Below are 7,863 nucleotides of genomic sequence, written 5' to 3'. Positions count from 1 at the left end.
CATTTGCAGTGCCTTATCTCGCACTTACATTAAACTGTGATGTTGCAGTGTTAATAACTTACATGTTATCTAGATAAATGTATTCCCGGAATTTTATTACTTTATAGTAATTACTTTTTCCTGTTGCGATTTTTTCTGTTAGGGTATTTTACGAATGTCAATTGTTGGCGCCCACCTTACGAGAGTTGATTTCGCCTTGCATTCGCACTGTGGCACCGCGGGGAAGATACTAACGAAGTGTCGGGTTAGGACACAGTTTCAGGTTTTCGTACTGAGACCAGCACAGCGACCGGAGAGTAGTGTTGTAGCAGCCGTCTAGACTAGTGAGAATCCACATGGTGGCAGCGAATTCCACCACCATCATATCGATCACCATCTAACTTCAAACGCTGAGTAGGCAAGTTTCCGCACCTACTCCTTCGAAACAGAAAGCAATAATGGTAACGTGAAGGATCAGCAGTAGATGATGAAAGATGAGGACCGAGCGCATGTGCCTCTTTCTCTGAATTGGAAGCGTAACGTGTGCTGAGACGTCTGTAGCAGATCGCAGAAACGGTCAAGTGCAGACTCAGATCACTTCAATGAAATGGGAGGAACTCTTCTTGACGATTGAAGTTAGTGAATATTGACATCATACTGTGCATAACATAATTTATCGTGTGTGCAGCCTATTAGTGCTCTTGACAAATCCAGACTAATTATGCGAAAGAAATGAACTTAAAAATAGCTACCCACCTGCATGAAACAAAACACCATGTTAACAACACAAGTATTAGCATCCTACACATCCAACCAAAAAGCAGAAAACTAGACATCCTTGAAACACTCCAAATATACAAACACCAAATGAAATAACTAGAATCCATCTTAAATGACAAAAATGATAATATTTACAATAGTATCATCTCTGTTTCCAGCAACTGCCTACACTCTTAAAAACACACACACACACACACAGACACACACACATCCTAATATTTGCCATAAATATTGACAGCCGCCAAGAGTACAAGAGATTGACCTCATTCACAGATAATTCATCACACCAACAGCTTGTACACCTTGTCAGCTTAAAACTGTATGTACATCAACTACTGGCACAAATACATATCTATCTGCATATTTTATAGCATTAACCAATGTATTACCCCAACCTTTATGCAGCTAATATATGCAACATGTAACCTTAAGACTCTTTTCCATGTAAATGTTTGCTCTCATATAAACACTCTTTCTCTCACTCTCTCTCTCCCTCTCCCTCTCTCTCTCTCTCTCTCTCTCTCTCTCTCTCACACACACACACACACACACCCACTTTCTCTCTCTCTTCCTCTCCTTCTGCCTCCAGCCCCTCACATCTGTTTATTAATCCCAATCAAAGAGTATCATCTATATATGATTTTACTGCTGTAGTCAATATGATCAGTGTAATTCAAGTCTGTAACATTTCACCTAATTGTTATTAACATGTACGAAGTTTAAGTCATTTTAACAGTTCACTTGATTGTATAAACGAGTACGAATTTTTAGCTGTTTTAACTTGTCAAAATTGGACTTGTATACCACCGGAAGTACACACACATATATTCGACGTCTCAAAAAAGGCACTTCCAAATGATTTAAACAATTATTCTGTAATAATGTTGTTACGACGTATATTCTTTGCACTTTGCGATTATGTCTTCTCTTCTGCCCAGCTGATTCCAGACGCCATATTTGTTTACAAATGTGGCAGTATACATGTGATGTGTTACGACAGCAAAAGGAACCTGTGACCACTGGAGGTACTCTAGTTTACTTATTTAATGTTTACCATTAGATATCTGTTTCATTTTTTGTCAAAAGTAAACCTAAACTATATTCTGAAATAGTGTCTTGTTTCTCCACTAGGCAGTGCCAAAAGTTCCTCCAAAAATCGTGACACAACACACACACAAATGTAATACTAACTTTGTTTCATTTAATATCAGTAACAGTCACGGTAAAGCCTAACCTAAAAATGTTCGCATCTAAAGTTAATCTGCCCAGTCTGGGAATCAAGGCTATTTTCGAGTACAAAAACAGCGCAGAAAAGGTCGCAATGACGACACAACACATACACTTCAATAGGAATTGTCCCACAAATAAGGTCATCCCAAATTATGTCAAGATTGACATCAAAACAAACACGGCAACTGCGAAGAAAACACTGGAAATCGCATGAAGACTATGGGTGAAAACTGAACTGAAAGAACTTTATATTAAAAAACAAATGTTCAACACACAGCTTTATAATGCAGAGTTACAGTTGGGAAAGTTTCTTTACAGATTAGAATATGAGTCCATAACAAAAAAAGTCAAAGAGTACACCGAGTTCATCGTACAGAAAACGAAAGCTACACAGAATAGAAAACTAGCCAATCTTATGAAGCAACAATTACCTCTCAAACCGAACCAAAACAGCCAAAAGAAACACACATTCTAGACACCCTTCCTCAACAACGAGAACATAATATTCACTGCAGAAGAAGAGGCACTACTCTGCAAAGGCTTAAAACACAATGTTGACGCTCCGCTGGACCAAAAGAACCAAGAAAAGCTCATCACTTGTGTCACACAGATCTCGACCATCGCCTTTAAGAAGCAAACTGACAGAATATCAGCCTGCCACAAAATTAACGAAATCATTGAAAAGGAAATTGCAAAACCATTCCCAGCATACAAGAAAAGAGAAGAAGCCCTTACACGTACCATTAAGACTAAATTAAAAATGAATAATGCAATAATTGTAAAAGCTGACAAGTGCAACACAACTGTTGTAATGTACAGAACAACATACATAGAAGAAACTTTAGACTTCTTCCAAACCAACAACATAACTGAAATACATAAAGATCCAACAGCCAGAATATAAAAAGAGATTAAACACATTTCAAAAACATTAACTTTCTACTCACCATCCAAGAAGCAAGAAACATTGTAACAATGAGCCCACAAGCACCTTGCCTTAGATCACAACCAAAGATCCAAAAAAATTGGACCCCCATCAGGCCCATAGTGTACTGTAGGAACAGCCCAACATTCAAGCTCAATAAAATACTCTTCAGAATTCTCAAACAAGCATACACAATCAATAATAAGAGGACACTTAAAAACACAACAGAATTCACACAATATGTCAAAAACATACAAGTACTTGATGGAGCCACACTTGCCTCATTTGACATACAAAACCTTTATTCTTCTATGCCAATAGATCCCACACTACAGATAATCAATGCCAACCTACATAAACAAAACAAAAATCCCTTCAACTCACATTAATGAACTAGTGGACCTGCTTGAATTCACACTTTCACACAACTATTTTAAGTTTAACAATAAAATCTACAAACAAACAGATGGTCTGGCAATGGGCTCAAATCTTTCCAGATTGCTAGCAGAAATATTTATAAGTAACCTAGAAGACAAAATCCTGAATTCCAATCACCACCTCCTCAAAAATATCATCTACTTCTACAGATATGTAGATGATACCATCATTTTAATCAAAGGCACTAAAGATGACATCAGTGAGTTGAATCAGTTCTTCAACAACTCCCATGAAAATATAAAATTCACAGTAGAATACCAAAAAGATGACAGTATAAGTTTCCTAGACCTTACCGTTAGAGTAAAGAATAACAGACATCTGTTTGAAATTTATCGGAAGCCTACCACAACACATACCACAATCCACAACTCCTCTTGCTACCCGGCAGCACACAAAATGGCAGCATTCCAGTACATGATTAATAGAGCTATCCAACTACAACTCTCAGAAGATAAATGTGATCAAGAAATTGAAATTATAAAACAAACAGCTATTGAAAATGGTTACAACAGCTCCATAGTAGACACCCTAAAACACTCAATAATGGCAAAGCAATCAGAACACAAAAAACAAAAAGAAAACATCTTCCATACAATCTCCTTTCTGGGTACCATTTCATACCAGACTGCCAATGTCTTCATACGAAAAGGCATCAGCATATCGTTCACAACAGACAACAAGATTGGACAGAAGTTACCCCACAACATCGGCACACGAAACCCACTTCATCACACAGGTGTGTACAAAATTGAATGTTTGGACTGTGACTGCGTCTACATAAGCCAGACAGGCAGATCATTTGAGATTAGATTCAAGGAACACATGGCAGCACTGAAAAACAAAAAATACCACACATCAGCAATAGCTACCCACCTCCATGAAACAAAACATCATGTTAACATCACAAGTATTAGCATTCTACACATCCAACCAAAAGGCAGAAAACTAGACATCAATGAAACACTCCAAATATACAAACACCAACACCAAATGAAACAACCGGAATCCATCTTAAATTACAAAAATGACAATATTTACAATAGTATCATCTCCGTTTTCAGTAACTGCCTAAAAATACACACACACACACACACATGTGCACACATCCTAATATTTGCCATAAATATTGACAGCCGTCAAGAGAACAAGAGATTGACCTCATTCACAGATAATTTATCACACCAACAGCTTGTACACCTTGTCAGCTTAAAACTGTATGTACATCAACTACTGGCCCAAATATATATCTATCTGCATATTTTATAGCATTAACCAATGTATTACCCCAACCTTTAGACAGCTAATATATTCAACATGTAATCTTCAGACTCTTTTCCATGTAAAAGTTTGCTCTCATATAATCACTCTTTCTCTCTCCCTCTCTCTCTCTCTCTCTCTCTCTCTCTCTCTCTCTCTCTCTCTCTCTCTCTCACACACACACACACACACACACACACACACACACACACACACACACACTTTCTCTCTCTCTTCCTCTCCTTCTGCCTCCAGCCCCTCACATCTGTTTATTAATCCCAATCAAAGAGTGTCATCTATATATGATTTTACTGCTGTAGTCAATATGATCATTGTAATTCAAGTCTGTAAAATTTCACCTAATTGTTATTAACATGTACGAAGTTTAAGTCATTTTAACAGTTCACTTGATTGTATAAACGAGTACGAATTTTTAGCTGTTTTAACTTGTCAAAATTGGACTTATATACCACCGGAAGTACACACACATATATTCGACACCTCTGAAAACGCACCTCCAAATGCTTTAAACAATTATTCTATAATTATGTTGTTACGATGTATTATCTTTGCACTTTGCGATTATGTCTTCTCTTCTGCCCAGCTGTTCGAGACGCCATATTTGTTTACAAATGTGGCAGTATACATGTGATGTGTTACGATAGCAAAAGAAACCTGTGACCACTGGAGGTACTCTAGTTTACTTATTTACTGTTTACCATTAGATATCTGTTTAATTTTTTGTCAAAAGTAATCCTAAACTATATTCTGAAATAGTGTCTTGTTGAAACTTCCTGGCAGATTAAAACTGTGTGCCCGACCAAGACTCGAACTCGGGACCTTTGCCTTTCGCGGGCAACTGCTCTACCAACTGAGCTACCGAAGCACGACTCACACCAGGTACTCACAGCTTTACTTCTGCCAGTACCTCGTCTCCTACCTTCCAAACTTTACAGAAGCTCTCCTGCGAACCTTGCACAACTAGCACTCCTGAAAGAAAGGATATTGCGGAGACATGGCTTAGCCACAGCCTGGGGGATGTTTCCAGAATGAGATTTTCACTCTGCAGCGGAGTGTGCGCTGATATGAAACTTCCTGGCAGATTAAAACTGTGTGCCCGATCGAGACTCGAACTCGGGACCTTTGCCTTTCGCGGCAAGTGCTCTACCAACTGAGCTACCGAAGCACGAATCACGCCCGGTACTCACAGCTGTACTTCTGCCAGTACCTCGTCTCCTACCTTTCAAACTTTACAGAAGCTCTCCTGCGAACCTTGCACAACTAGCACTCCTGAAAGAAAGGATATTGCGGATACATGGCTTAGCCACAGCCTGGGGGATGTTTCCAGAATGAGATTTTCACTCTGCAGCGGAGTGTGCGCTGATATGAAACTTCCTGACAGATTAAAACTGTATGCCCGACCGAGATTCGAACTCGGGACCTTTGCCTTTCGCGGGCAAGTGCTCTACCAACTGAGCTACCGAAGCACGACTCACGCTCGGTACTCACAGCTTTACTTCTGCTAGTACCTCGTCTCCTACCTTCCAAACTTTACAGAAGCTCTCCTGCGAACCTTACAGAAGTAGCACTCCTGAAAGAAAGGATATTGCGGAGACATGGCTTAGCCACAGCCTGGGGGATGTTTCCAGAATGAGATTTTCACTCTGCAGCGTAGTGTGCGCTGATATGAAACTTCCTGGCAGATTAAAACTGTGTGCCCTACCGAGACTCGAACTCGGGACCTTTGCCTTTCGCGGGCAAGTGCTCTACCAACTGAGCTTCCGAAAAACGACTGACGCCCGGTACTCACAGCTTTACTTCAGCCAGTAAGGTTCGCAGGAGAGCATCTGTAAAGTTTGGAAGGTAGGAGATGAGGTACTGGCAGAAGTAAAGCTGTGAGGACCGGGCGTGAGTCGTGCTTCGGTAGCTCAGTTGGTAGAGCACTTGCCGCGAAAGGCAAAGATCCCGAGTTCGAGTCTCGGTCGGGCACACAGTTTTAATCTGCCAGGAAGTTTCATATCAGCGCACACTCCGCTGCAGGGTGAAAGTATCATTCTAGTGTCTTGTTTCTCCACTAGGCAGTGCCAAAAGTTCATCCAAAAATCGTGACACAACACACACACAAATATAATACTAACTTTGTTTCATTTAAATGTTCCCATTTAAAGTTAATCTGCCGGTCTGGCAATCAAGGCTATTTTCGAGTACAAAAACAGTGCAGAAAAGGTCGCAATGACGACACAACACATACACTTCAATAGGAATTGTCCCAAGAATAAGGTCATCCCAAATTATGTCAAGATTGACATCAAAACAAACACGGCAACTGCGAAGAAAACACTGGAAATCGCACGGAAACTATGGGTGAAAAATGAACTGAAAGAACTTTATATTAAAAAACAAATGTTCAACACACAGCTTTATAATGCAGAATTACGGTTGGGAAAGTTGCTTTACAGATTAGAATATGATTCCATAACAAAAAAAGTCAAAGAGTACACCGAGTTCATCGTACAGAAAACGAAAGCCACACAGAAGAGAATACTAGCCAATCTTATGAAGCAACAATTACCTCTCAAACCGAACCAAAACAGCCAAAAGAAACACACATTCTAGACACCCTTCCTCAACAACACGAACATAATATTCACTGCAGAAGAAGAGGCACTACTCTGCAAAGGCTTAAAACACAATGTTGAAGCTCCGCTGGACCAAAAGAACCAAGAAAAGCTCATCACTTGTGTCACACAGATCTCGACCATCGCCTTTAAGAAGCAAACTGACAGAATATCAGCCTGCCACAAAATTAACGAAATCATTGAAAAGGAAATTGCAAAACCATTCCCAGCATACAAGAAAAGAGAAGAAGCCCTTACACGTACCATTAAGACTAAATTAAAAATGAATAATGCAATAATTGTAAAAGCTAACAAGTGCAACACAACTGTTGTAATGTACAGAACAACATACATAGAAGAAACTTTAGACTTCTTCCAAACCAACAACATAACTGAAATACATAAAGATCCAACAGCCAGAATACAAAAAGAGATTAAACACATTTCAAAAACATTAACTTTCTACTCACCATCCAAGAAGCAAGAAACATTGTAACAATGAGCCCACAAGCACCTTGCCTTAGATCACAACCAAAGATCCAAAAAAAATTGGACCCCCATCAGGCCCATAGTGTACTGTAGGAACAGCCCAACATTCAAGCTCAATAAAATACTCTTCAGAATTCTCAAACGAGC

The 7,863-nt window shown here is 39.4% G+C and overlaps 1 non-coding gene across 1 annotated transcript; it reads right to left on the bottom strand.

The window, feature by feature from the left end:
* Positions 1-6,022: 6,022 nt before the first annotated feature.
* On the bottom strand, positions 6,023-6,097 carry Trnas-cga (transfer RNA serine (anticodon CGA)). Its single transcript has one exon. It is a non-coding gene; the product is annotated as a tRNA-Ser (tRNA).
* Positions 6,098-7,863: the final 1,766 nt, after the last annotated feature.

Source organism: Schistocerca serialis, chromosome 1 (genome assembly GCF_023864345.2).
Source record: "Schistocerca serialis cubense isolate TAMUIC-IGC-003099 chromosome 1, iqSchSeri2.2, whole genome shotgun sequence".
Classification (NCBI taxonomy): Eukaryota; Metazoa; Arthropoda; class Insecta; order Orthoptera; family Acrididae; genus Schistocerca; species Schistocerca serialis.
This window is presented reverse-complemented; position numbering and strand designations above follow the sequence as displayed.